This window comes from Notolabrus celidotus, chromosome 10 (assembly GCF_009762535.1).
Source record: "Notolabrus celidotus isolate fNotCel1 chromosome 10, fNotCel1.pri, whole genome shotgun sequence".
NCBI lineage: Eukaryota > Metazoa > Chordata > Actinopteri > Labriformes > Labridae > Notolabrus > Notolabrus celidotus.
In genome coordinates this window covers 24,535,196-24,549,435 of record NC_048281.1, presented here as the reverse complement: position 1 = coordinate 24,549,435, position 14,240 = coordinate 24,535,196, and the positions used below count along the sequence as shown (strand labels likewise).

The following is a 14,240-nucleotide window of genomic DNA, read 5'->3' as shown; positions in this document are numbered from 1 at the left end:
GTGTGGTGATCATGACTTCAGTCATATCAAACTGACCATGCCTTACCTCATCCTTATGATTGGTCATATCATCTTACTGTTCAATCAATGGAACTGATCCGAGAAGCGTCTGAGCTGTAATGATGCCATATTAAAAAAGGTGTGTCTACGTGCTGCGGTGGAAACGATCGACCATCACACATCTGTCTTCAGAGACAGAGAGTCTGCGTCCCTTCAAACTGCAGACACTACAGAGATGTGTCCTTGAAGCTCATCTCTTGCCAAACACAGACACTCCATCACAATTATCTGTGGCTCTTCAAAAAGAAGATGCTATTTTTTCAGATGCTTTGTAGTATTCTGTATCAATTCAACTTAAATGAGCATTTAATACAATTACGTGAGACTTAAGTAAAACTTCATCTGATTAAGAATGTCTCTTCACACACACTCTCCCACATAAATCACCTTCTAGCTCACACTCTCTCTGGTCCAATACTAATCAGAGGGGTCAATCTTTGATGAACTACTCTGCATTACTGGGTCATCACCGACAGCAATTATGCATTTCATCAGTGAGAATTTCAGGACAGTGTCATCAAGATTATTTTGTCTTCTGACAGCAATCCTTTTCGACCCCTTTCTCAGCAAGGTGATTTATGATAAAACACTGATCATGGCTTGATTCCTCTTCTTTTGCTCATTTCACACATGAACTCTAAACACTTTTTACACTGTTTCAAGACATTCAGATCCTGTCCAAACTGCCTTTCATACATTCACTACAGAGAGATGGTAAATGCTGGATGCTGTCCTACATCCCTAAACAGTCTGTTTGATTGAGGTGAGGAGGGTCACCTTGGTAGAACACGTAAGGGGGGAAAGGATAAGTCTTCAGTAATGGTGACTGTTTCTAGGTTAAAATCCCTACAACATGAATGAGGACATTTCCACAATACAAAACACAATATTAAAAAACAAATACAGAGCTGTAGAGAGTGTAAAGGACAAAAACTACTCAGCATGAGCAACTTTTTTCTGAGTGGCTCAAAGGAAAAAGTCCACTTAAAGACAGGGTGAAAAGTCAAGGACGATTGTATTCACACATGCACCACTCCTGGATAATATTTTCGGCAATTTTCAAAAATTGCAATATAAAGAATTGTTTTAAAAATTGCAGGTCACCTGAATGAAGCTGCTGTAGCCCATGAAACACTTTGCATATATATATATATGCACCAAGCGGCAACCTCCGGCCTCAAACAATGGCGCCCATGCAAAAGTGTTACAAACTGCAATACATCGAGAATCCGCTTGAGGCTGGCTGCAGTAACACTGGAAACCACATAGACATGAATGGGAAAAAGAAAACAGCTTGGCTCTACGTAGCTAATTTCTCTATCGGCACACACTGTACGGGGGGGTGAATTTTTTTCTAACGCGACGGTTCAGAAGATATTAAGATTATAAGTTTTTGCCCAAATAAGGACATGACTGACTTGACTCCCGGACGGGAACACATAGCTGTTGGCAAAGAGGCTCAGTTGGTGTTAGACCACTTCCTGTCAACACTTCCTTTCCCATGTACCATTTACATCTACAGAATATAAACTAAAGGCAGCAGCTTCAAACTAGCTTATTGCAACGGTTTGTGCCCAAAGACAACAACAAAATCCTGTGATTTACTTGAAATCTTAAATTTGCTGGAATAATACAATGCAGACTTATGTGAAGGAAAAACCAAAGCTTTGTCAGGTCTGTCTTCATAAGGAGAGGAAAAAGGCTTCTTTGTTGAATAAAAGTCAGATTATTCCTGATGCATCCCTGGACGTCAGAAAATCCAAACAGTGATTGGCTTTCACATCGAAGCATCAAGCAGATTTGTTGCTCAAGTTAAAATTTTGATCTTGACATCATTGTTGGCTGAATTTGCATCAAACTATCTGTTTAACACATTGCTGTCAATTTCTGCAGTTGGGATATGTCATTCCTTTGGATTGTGTTCTGCCTGATTTTGCTCTCCGCAAACACTGTTTTTCTTGCATGTAACTGGACAATACCATTTGGATTACAAATGTACCAGGATGGACACAAAAACACTTCCAATGCTGAAAATTCAGCCCCCTGAGTACAGAGATCATTCTTTATTAAGAATGGGTGATGCAGTGTTTCATGTGATCCATGGTAGATGATTTTTATCCAGATAGAAGGCCTGATGCAGACCATGTAAATGAAAGTAAATCCAATTTTTTGGCCCTCAAGTTTCAGTTGGCTCACACACTCTCCTTATTGTTACATTTTCAAGACTTTTCCAATCTATACAGGAAAGTACCGAAGGCAAAAAAAAATGCTGATCAGATTGTCTGTAACTACGGAGTGAGACAATTCTCAGATTAGTGGAAAACTTCCAAAAACATGGCCCTGTGTGAAATGGCTGTTGCTGCATAATGGCTTAGCATGGTAGGAAAGTAGTGGAACATTGTTAGTGCATACAGCTCTCCTACACACACCTGTACTCTGTATACACACACAGTGGGAAGGCGCCCCATTTCAGACAATAAACATCCAGCTGCAGAGACAAAGAGGTGCCGGCAGTAATTAGATATTTATGTGTAAAGGCAATAATGCAGATGTTCAGTGAGAACCCTTTCACACATTTATGCTGGGAACAGAATGTGCATTTATCAGGCATCCATCATCACGTTCATAATGCATCATTAGAGTGGGTAGTAGCATCTATAGTTCACTTACTATAAAAGAAAAGGCTCAAGCTAAGAAGAGATGAATTATTTAGCTTAAGCTTTATGTAATGTGTGTCTCCTCTGCTACACTCTGAGGCCTAAGAACATTGTCTACTAGCTTCAACTTTTGTCCTCGTCACTATACAGCTTTGAAAACCAGAGGGGACGCAATTATTCAGCAGCTGCACACACAAACAAAGCAACACTTTCTTGACGCAATGTCACCACAACCTGGAGTTTTTTTTTTCTTCATGCAGCCTGAGGAGAAAATACAAAGAAATAGATTGGTTCCTTTGATTGCAGTGGACCACAGAGAAGTGAGTGAGTGTGTGTGTGTATGTGTGTTCTTATCGTAATGAGCATTAGGTGACTCTCAACCTCAACTGCTGTTCTCATAAGTGATGTGATCATGCGTTTCTGTGACTTTGAGATAAGTCTCAACAGACTGCTCAGAGTGAGAAACCTCAAGTTTCCCGTTTGTTGATACCAGTCGACACTTCAAAAAGACACATACACACGCCAACCCCCTACTACATAAACACACACAAAGAAACACATTTAATTACCCTTGACACTTGCATGTTTTCCTTCGCATTTCAGAAGCTTTCCCCGCAGTCGTGTGATGTGAAGGCGACTGGGAACGCTTTTTTGTGTTTAACTTAAAGCGTTTGGTCAGAAAAGCTGAGATGGTATCTGGCTGTCACTAATTAAAATTGCTCCAAACAAAAACCTTGCCACGGCTGCACACCACACCGCGGTGTGCAGCTGTGTGGATGTGAAAGTGTAATGATGTGAAATAAACACATTTCAGGCAGCGGCATGTTAGTCTTTTTAAAACCTGCTGAGAAATGCAACTTTTGGAGCTCAGGAAAACACCAGCATGACGCACAGTGACACAGATCTGTGCGTGAGATTCCTCCATACCAAAACCAATGTACTCATGGAACACACGTGTAGTCATTATCTGTTTCTGTGTAATCTGATTGTGTGTTTCAGTTTCTCACTGTGACTGTCTTTTTTCTGATAAAGGCCAGATACATTCTATTGGTAGGCTACTTTAAATTTCAACTGCATTACTAATGAACCGAAGTAGAACCATGAGGCGAAGAGGACACGCTATTAATATATATTGCACTGAGCTTTTGTTCCTGTTTTGCATGACTGACACCATGTGCATGAAGCTGATCAACAATAACTGACTGCTAGAGGAAGCATCAACCTCAGCATCTCCTGCCCAAGTTGTAATGCAACGTGCAGGCCTGGCTTCTCCCTCAGCTGTGAATGAACTCAGTTTCTTCTTCAATGTGGAAAAAAAACCTTAATTTTCCTATTAGGACTTAACTGCAATATAAGCACAGGAGCGTCAATAACTGACGCAAAGGGAACACTGCTGTTCGATAATGTGCCTCATGGTTAATAAACCCATTTTCTCTCGTGTGTGAATGTGTGTGAGCGTGAAAGAGTCGCTGAATGAGCTGCAGTTAAATGAGCTTCCTACGATGATCACCGTGTTCCCGTTTAAAGGAACGAAGACAAAGAGCTCTCTGCCACATTTGCAACAATTTAATCAAACAGAACCCCGAATGCTGGCTCGTTTGTGCCCAACACCGTGCATGTACATCCTCCCCCGGAGCAAGCTCCGCGTCCTGCACAAAGCGCTCAGATCTGTATGGAAATGCTGCGGAACGCGAACAAAGCCCTACCTAGAATCTGTGTCGGTCCTCACTGGATGATGCTTCTGCTGCTGCTGCTGTTGTCCACCGGTCCATTTCGCTCCTGTTCGCCTTGTTGCACAGCAAGCATGCGGCTCGGTCTGGCTCGCCTCTGCTCCACGGTCACGGGGAGATAGTACGCCGAGCGGAGCGGAGGGGCTGTGTTGTCTGTCACACTGTTGCTGGCCTTTTTTCTCGCATCCACATCTGAGTTTGAGGGGCGGAGTCAGGGGGATGATTTTTTTCCAGTCAGGCAACGAGGTGGCTTTGATGGCCTGGAGGAAAGGAAAGGAGGGAAGGAAGCTATGTCAGTGGTATTGAGAAGGGAAAGAGGAAGACATGATGGAGGGAAAGGCATCTTTATTTTGTCTTTAATTTGAGCAAAGATTGTACTCTTTGAGGGGGTGGTATCTACATGTATTCACTTATATCTAAAAAATAAATAAAAAATTGACCAAACTGAGTTTACTGTCTCATTTTTGGGGGGAAATCCTGGGAAATATATCCAGCTACTGTTTAACAGTGGTGGACAAAGTGCACAGCTTCATTACTTAAGTCAAAGTATAGATCCTCCAGGTCAAACATTACTCCAATACAAGTGAAAGTTGCTCTGTCAGATTGTTACGGCTGTATGTCTTGTTCTGTGTCCCTCCCCCTCTGTCACCTCCTCTTGATTGAGGCAACAAGATTCACTTGGCTGTGGGCCTTAAAGTTTGCTGCTGCCTGAAGTCAGAGGGAAGCAGTTGAGTTGAGGACTGCTGTCCGGCTGCCTCTTCTTCAAGGGATTTGTGTTTTTGTTGTGTGCTGTTACAGTATAATTTCTCTTTTTTTAATTGTTCAATCCTTTTTTAGTTTTATATTAAATTCCCTTTTGTTACGTATTGAAAGGTGTTTTGTGGTTTATGTGGATTCAAGTGTTGGATTATTGTTAGCCCCAAGGGGCCGGCGTAACACAGATTATTACTTGAGTTAAAGTACTGAAGTACTTGCTTTTAAAAATACTGAAGTATACTGAAGTACTTCTTAATAAAACTTAAAACATTGTATTTTCACAATACATAAGTGAAGCCAAGAATACAAAGGAGTACACTCTGTTTATCTAGAAACCATTACTTGAAATCTCTAAAAACTATACCATGGAATAAAAACAGAAACTAAGTTACTCCAAGCACAGACAACTTAGTTTGAAATGTTCATCTGGAATGAAACAAATGTTACGTAGCTCAACACGCTTTCTCAGGTTGGATTGTGAATTTTTGTAAGTTTGAGCAGAGTGGGAAACAGGGAGAACATTTCAAACAATACGTATCATTCTTCATTTCAAAAACCTCTAACACGGGTTGAAGATATGGCCATGGGTGCTAAGGTGGAGAATTATAGCCATCATTACCACCTCTACATGAACTGCCTGATCTGAGTGAAATTTGCTGTGTTTGCTCCACGTTCAACCATGGAGACGCACAATATACAGGTACGACTAAACCACTGAGACAAACAGAACTACACAAACACATTTTACTGTCTTAGGATCAGATTTCAGAAAAGAGAAGGACATTCATGAGCTGACTTCAAAGAAAAGTAGTGAGTAACTAGAGCATTGATAAAAATGTAGTGGAGTAAAAGTAATATGTATCCCCAAAAAATAATACTCAAGTAAAGTACAGATACTCCAAAAATGTACTCAAGTAAATTTACTTTGTTACTGTCCACCACTGGGCTTCAGGCAGTGACTTCCTACTGTCTATGCTGGCTGTCCTACAAGTGCTTCCAGCCAAGAACCTAACCACCTTTGAAATGTCAAACTGTATTTAGGTTTTTATTAGAGTGAACAAAGACACTATAACATGCAAAGTGGTGATCTTTACAGTTGGTGACAGGAGGACTGTGCAACCTCTCGGCAAAGCCAGGGAAGCAATTTCTCCTTTTTCTCTGGTCATCAGCTGGGTTACATGTATAGGCTGCCTGCTATAGCCTTAAATTAACCAAATAAAGCAGCACAATAAGTGTAAAGAAATGTACCCTCATATTTCAGTTGTGACCATATACTGCATAACACATCAACCATCTGTGATGTCACCAATTTGATTCTGAAGCAGAGTTTTGAAGCCTATCATACCTGGTTGCCATATTGTAAATGCTGACTCATCCTAATTTTAGTCGACCTAACATGAGGCAAAGAGGCAGGCTTTGAGCCTCACTAACACTTGCAGCGGGCCAGTCAAGTCAGCTGTGCCTCTAATTATGCAAAACTCGTAGTCTTAAAATATTCTTCTTGTGGCCTTCACTGTAACTTCATATTCTTCTTCTTCTTCCCTTTCTTCTTTGTACTAGGCTGTAATAATATTTTTTTGCTGGAAGTATTGTTTTTTTAATGGGTGTGTATGTGGTTTCAGATACTTTCAGAGCCAGCCTCAAGTGGAACTGCTGCTTTAACACTTCTGTATTTGTTTTATTGCTCATGGGCGGAGATTGCAGCTTGGTTGTGGCTCCCTGTGTGTGCTTTGGGGTGTGGTCTTTGGAACTTCGGTTTGGGAGCCTCTGCTTAACTAATTCCTAGTTATTTAAAGCATAGTGAATAAAGTAAATACAGTATTATCTTTAGAAAGTCGTTTACACCACCAGCCACTTTTCAAACATATAAGCAAAATAAAGCAAGTGAAAGTATTCAGGTACCATTGAAATCTATCAAGCATGCTCAATGTTGTTTTGTTTCCTTGTTGACAGTCATCAGCTGGTGAAGATACTCTGACTGATTTAAGAAGTTTCATGTCTATCAGCTCCTGAGAAACTGAAACTTCTGTTACCAGCCAGAGGACATCAGGTGACAAGCAGGTGGGAGAACAAACCGGAAATAATACAATTTTTAGACTTTGGTTCTTTCATTAAACAAATTAAGGTTTCACATTTCATTAAACGACATAGAGGACACAACTTGGGGTAGAATTACCTCAAACCTAAATAATGTATGAGTTTGTAAATGTATTTATTATTTATTATTCATCATTTTTCATTTAAAAGGACCATGCATATTAATTAACACTTCTGTAAATATGCCAGAATTAGCCAAAAGGCTAGTTTACATCTGCAGTCCCTTCCCAGATGTTAAAAGGGCTCCCTAAAAAAGATCAAGATTAACCCTCCTGTTATGTTGCGGGTCAAATTGACCCTTTTTAAAGTCTATTTTAGGTAATATATGCCTTCCAAACCAGCTAAATGCAGCATAAAAATCTGGGCAGCATGTGACAGAAGAGATGTTGTGTTAGTTTATCAACATCACTTCATAACAAACAAACAAATTAATAAAAATCTTTGTCATGTAAAACTATTTTATTTATATTTAGGGCTTTCCAATGTACATTAAAAAAAGTTTTAACATTAATTTTAATGAAAAACGAGTGAGTTATCCTCATTGAACCATGATCTGTGAGGATAAAAGAACATCAATGCACTAAACCTTGATTTAAATGGTTAGTATTGGAATTAAAAATTAGATTAAAAAATGTTTATTGGAATTTTTTGGGGTTCTGACACTTTTGGATAACTGAATATGCCCTGGGTCAAATTGACCCAGGAACATTATTGCTTGTTCCATAGAAACCCATGTAACAGGAGGGTTAAACAAAAACAAAAAATAAAATAAAGTAAAATAAAATAAAATAAAAATAAGAAGGGAGAGGAGAAACCTAAACACAAACAAAAAAGAAAAGATGAAAAAAGAAAAGTACAAATAGCACCATATGGTTAAAATGACTAAAAGCTACATAAGGACATGAAATGTCCAAATAGAAAAAAATACTGAACATAAATCCTTTTGACTTTTAACTGAGTCTAGAAATCTTAAATTCATGTCTTGCTCCCCCTGATCACATTGGAAAACACAGTTTTACATTGAGGTTCATAGAAATAGCCAATGTAAACAAGTCAGGCAGTCTTGTCACCAACGTGGGGTTGCCAGGCAACCAGCAGAGACTCCAATAGGTTACAGCCTCCCGCTAAGAAGTTGTTTGACACAGCGAGCTCCTGAAAAACAACAACTGTCATTGGGGTTGTTTGTGTAAACATTGAAAGATCAAATGTGATGTAACATGTTAATCAGTGAGGTAAGAGGTGATTTTGTTTATTTTAATAGAGCCTATTAAAATGTTCCTCTCTGTGTGAACACTTTATGTAAGGCTGTGCTAACAGAATAGTAATATTTGTGAACTATAGCTAAAGTACTCAGAGAGGTTCCAAAGTGGAGTCTAACAACAACCAATCAAAGTCTGTTTGAGGGTGAAGATCATGACCAATCAAGATCTAGTCGATACTAAACAACAACCTAATGATGAGGGAGTCCAAGATCAGGAATCACCCCAGATAGTGACAGATTTGTTTTTATCTGCTGTTAGTCTACTCGTAATGTTAAAAGTAGGCCCACTCTTTTGGTATTTCTGTTTGTGTGATTGTTAGATTGAGAAAAAGCCGGTCTGCAACACATGTGGCCTTCATGCAGTGCAGTCAGTTTATATTTGTTCACTACAGAAGTATAGAAACTGTTAAACATACATGTTCATTTTAAGTGCAAATGTTTCTCTTTAAAATGAATGTGTGTGGAAGATGGAACATAGTTTGTTATTTGTGTTATTGTGCTGTGCAACGGTAAGCCAGTGTAATGCAGGTTGTGCATTTGCGCGCTGCTCTCTTAATTGCCTCATCAGTAAACGTCAAATGTTCAAATGGCTCTGCTATCTAGATTTATTTATTCATTTGTGCTCCATCAGATGCAGGCGCTGCTGCTGCATGGTGCAATTACTGCTGCACGGCCAAATGTGCCAATGAATAATAAATCACAACACAAAGAGATCTAAGCAGTTGTCAGCGAACCAACTGTTAAACCTACACAGTGTTTACAATAGAAACATCCTTTTTAACTGCTAAAACTCTGAGGGAGGTTCAGGTGACCTCTCAGGTAACAGAAGAGGGACACTTGGTGCAATTGTGCCCACGAAAAAAAGCCTACACACAAACATCCAGATCAACATGCATGTGGAACAAGGAGTTAGCACGAATCCTCAAAATGTTGCCTCGAAATAAGGCAACCAGAGGCACTGGCTCCTTTGCACACATGCTGTTCTCTTCAAAGTGAAGCTGAATAGCGGGGCGTTTGGAGGCAGATGACTCACACCAACTCACTGGTGTGCTCAGAGACTGTGACTGAAAAATGGAAAAATAGTGTGAGTGGGCTGTGGGAAGTGTGTTTCTGTCCCCGGAGCAATATGTTAAGACCTATGTACTGAAATGTCTCCTCCAGTCGCCCCAGCAGCCCCGCAGCAGGTCAGCAGCCCTTTGTTGAACACCTGACTCAGGCGCTTATCGTCTTTCTCCAGGTGTGTGTCAGTCAGCCACACTTCATTATGCTGCTGCCTTTGTAGTAGATGGCCAGAAAGGAATCTGACAATAAGGGAAAGAGGTGTGTAACCAGGTGTGAGAAAGAGTGTGTGTATGTGGGCTATGTCAAAAGTAAAGCTTACATAGGTGTAGTGTGTGTGTGTCTGATAGTGTATCTTGCTCTTTTAGCCCTGCTGTGAAGCAATTTCCTTTGAAATAGGCTGATCACAAGGATCAAAGGGACCAATTAGACCTCCTGCTCCCCTCGTCAGATACTTTATTCTTGTTCCGCATGTTTAGCTTACTATAATAGAGTTGGCAGAATTTATATTCATTCGTATGGTAAGTTTTGGAACAATGGGTCCTTGATTTTGTTCAGATGGGGACAAAAGCAACCTCTTGACTGCCAGTTTTACCGGTCAAAACAAAAAATGCCGTCTGCAAATATTCCCTACAGAGGTAGTTTATAAGTTCACTGAGATGGTTTTAGGTTGTGAATCCTAATGTCTAGCTTAAGCATCTTCACCACTTTATGATTATGTATAATGGAAATAGAAGGAGTATTTATTGATAAATTGCAAATAACCCTGCTTTTTAGTGGTGTAAGAAACTTCAAATAATTCACTGTTGAATGTTCATGATAGAAAAAGCCCTCTGAAGCCAGTCCAGGACTTGGACTTAAGTCCAACTTGAGTCCTGATTTTCGACAAGAGCCTCAACTTGGACCCAAGAACTTTTTTTTTTCACATCCGGCAGAAATCATTTAAAAAATCATTTACCAATCCAACAAATCAACTACAACTACAACTAGTTTATTTCACGTGCCGTCTCGTTCAGCAACAGGGATTAGCATGATACTAAAAGTGGGGCCACAAATCATGAGATTTAACACTTTATGTAAGCAAGAGTAGTACAACAAAGAGGAGACAAGCTTAAACTTCAACAGACATCTGTCAGGATAATGCACCCAGAGGCTAGAATTACCTGGAGTGTTGATTACGTTACTGTTAGCAAGCTAACAGCAATGTTAGCAACTACAGTGACTGAACCACTGGGTCCAAGATGTTTGGTTAGTAGATTCTGATTTGTAGCAAGTGGGTGGAGGTATTTTTAAGTGTATTTGACCCCTGTAGTGATTCCACAACAGCAATTATGATGAGTGTGTCTCCCCACTAAGAGAGGAGTGGTGGATTTACACAGAGTGCATAGCACTGTAACTTCATTGATAATTCAAATCTCCAGACACGCCAACAGAATCAGTCAGAATCTAATGTTAATTAATAAAATGTGCTTTCAACACATTCAAAGGGTCCCACTGGGGCTCATACAGTGAATCGTTTGGTGTGAAACAGCTGCCCTCCTTGTAATGGATGATGATGACTCGACCAGGACTCAGGTGATGGGGACTAACACAGACCTGACACTGATTACTCTCTGGTGACTCAGACTCAACTCATGCCTGAACACGAAGGACTCAAGACGTGACTCCATCATGGTTTAGTGACTTAACTACAACATTGTCTGAAGCAGAGAAGTTCGATTTTTGCTTTGTTGTTAGCAATGCAAATCAATGTTTTTCACTTTTTAAAAAGTTTTTTTTGGGATGGTAAATGGACTTGTACTTATATAGCGCTTTTCTAGTCTTTCTGACCACTCAAAGCGCTTTTACACTACTCGTCACATTCACCCATTCACTCACTGATGGTAGAGGCTGCTATGTAGTGAAAGACTATCAGTGTTAGCTAATCTCATTCGTTCACATTCCCACACCTCTGAACAACAGAGGGAGCAATTTGGGTTCAGTGTCTTGCTCAAGGACACTTCGGCATGTGACTGCCGGAGCTCAGATCGAACCACCAACCTTCCGATTGATAGACAACCGACTCTACCCACTGAGCCACAGCTGCCCCGCTGTGCTTTTTACCTTTATTGAAAGGGCAGGACAGTGGACAGAGTATGAAACCAAGAGAGAGAGAGAGAAGGGGAATGACATGCGGCAAAGGGGCGCACGTTGGGATAGAACCTAGGTTAGCCGTTTTGAGGACTGTAGCTCCTGTACATGGGACGCACAATTAACCACTAAGCCAATCTGCCACTACCCCACAATGTTTCATTTTAAGAGGAGCTCAAGCATTAACACCAAAGCTAACTGATGAATATATTGCTGTGTCATGTAACTAGCTAGGTTGCAACTTTTCAAACATACAGTATAAGCAGGACAGAGCCTCTACCTGCTAGCTTAAATCCTGACACCATATACTGTTAGCATTTTTGGCAGCTCCCAAATGGTTGATGTGTCTCAAATGAGTGGGGTATTAACGTTTTAAGCTAGCCATGGGTATTTACTCTGTAAAGTAAAGCTTGGTTATTAATGTTTGGTCATTTAGCCAGGCATGCTATTTTAGCAGCTTACACTGGACCAGACAGACACAATGTGAAATCCTTTCCTTACACTCTCCACTGGGTACATAGGACATGGGTAAGCTCTGCTGCTGCAATCTTGCCTGCTTTTGTTTGTTTGATTCCACAGCTTGATGCTTTTTTGTGTTTGCGTGGATTTCTAATGCATGTTTCCGTTCATATTTCACTGAGACTTTGGCCAGACACAAAACAAATGTGGCAGAAAAATTGTCTCCGTGGGTCGGCCGTACCCATTCAAACTCTGACAGTGTCGCCAGATCAGGATTGTAACTGGTATAACGTTTTTTCGTGCTGGTGGCTTGCATGTATTTGCTCCATCACCTTCTTCGTCAGTCGTCTCTCCCCCCATTTCAAATGGAGACGCCAAAAGTTGGCAAGAAGAAGACCTCAGTGCGGAGTACGTCAGTCAATTCAGCTTGCTGTCTCTCATCGGTCAAGTTTCCCTCCCTGCTTGAGCCGCTTTGAGTGCTAGGGCGCGCGTGTGACATACGCATACTCCAAAGACTGTATAAAATATGGACCTAGTATCCATTACATTACCCATCTATTTCTGAAGGGCTGTTTTGAGGCCAATCGTCGGCGGGAGCCATATTGCTGCTGTCGAGCGAGTGTGACCTAAAGAGGCGGGCTTTGAGCCTCCTAGTTACAGGGTTCCCGCCTGTCAACCAAGTCAGCTGTGCCTCTCATTGGAAGACTCGTCATCTCAATATGTCCAAAATTGCTGCGTTAGAAAAAAATTCACCCCCCTACAGTGTGAGCTGTTCGAGAAATGATCTATCCAGACTACACTCGTCTTTTGTACCAGGCTGTAAACATGTTTATTTCTGCTGTAAAGATTGGCTTTTTTGAATTTGTGTGTATGTGGTTTCCTGTACTTCCAGAGCCAGCCTCAAGCGGATCCTCAATGAACTGCAGTTTTTAGCACTTCCACATTGGACTCATATTTTTAGACCGGAGGTTGCCGCTTGGCATAGACGGGTTGAAAACAGAGACCATTTCAAATAGCCGTAGAAGCACGGGGGAACCTTTCTAGACTACAGAACGAAGGAAATCAAATGTGGTTTTTGCATTTTTCCCAAAAAACGGGACAAATTGTGTCCTGGGAGAGATTTTTATTTTCCTGGGACAGCTGGTGGAAAAAGAGAACAATTCTGGGGAAAAACAGGACAGGTGGCAACTCCACTCTCCTCCCTTTTTTAGCTCTTGGCTAACATTAGTGATACAGTGCCTCACAAACTTTGTACATTGTAGTTTAATAATTTTGTATGACATTCAAGGCTTGACAAGCCTGTCATGCATTTTAATTTTTCATTACAGCTGATTGTCTTGTTTTTCTTAAAGACACATTACTTGACTCTCTTCACACCATACCGTTTCTGTTTTTTTGTTGTGCACACATTTCTTGACTATTCCAGGAGAATGATGCTCTGCACTCTCAATTTACGAGCTGTAATGCTATGGAAAAAGGTGTGTAATGCCATCATTGACACCCCCGTCTGCTGTCGTCTGTGTTTATATACACTGAAGGCTTTTTTGTCTGCTTTATAAACAAAACACGGACACCAGCACTAACCTCATCATTGCTACCTGCGTAATCATCTCTGAGACTCATAACTGTGATAGAGATGAATCAGAGAGCAGTCAAAGCTAACAGCCCCAGCTAAAATCATATCTGAACATCTGGCCATCAGTCAGATCCTCCCCGCTTTGTTGTTCCTCTCCACTAATTGTTCCCATTAGAAACCTGCAAGAGCGTGACGGTTTCCATGGTGATTCGCTGATGTGCCCGGGTGTTTAGAGCCTTAAATATCCTGGTCATTTCATGCCATCTGTTTCCCCTGGTCGCAATATCTCCACTGATTTGGAAATTATGTGAGCCAACACACCACAGAGGCCTCGACTGACTTAACGGGCTCGTTCACATCAACACAAATGCTGGTGGAGGTGCTCAACAGAGGTTTGACGGACTGGTGAATTAGACTCCTGAGAGCATTTCATTAAGTTTATATTCAATTCTCAC

General features: G+C 40.9%; 1 protein-coding gene across 1 annotated transcript in view; it reads right to left on the bottom strand.

Moving 5' to 3' along the window:
* st6gal2a (ST6 beta-galactosamide alpha-2,6-sialyltranferase 2a) overlaps window positions 1-4,771 on the bottom strand; it is an 81,380-nt gene extending 76,609 nt beyond the window's left edge. The window contains exon 1 of the mRNA XM_034693357.1: window positions 4,424-4,771. The gene's annotated coding sequence lies outside the window, so the exon portion shown is untranslated. The remainder of the gene's footprint in view (window positions 1-4,423) is intronic.
* Between the last annotated feature and the right edge of the window lie 9,469 nt (window positions 4,772-14,240).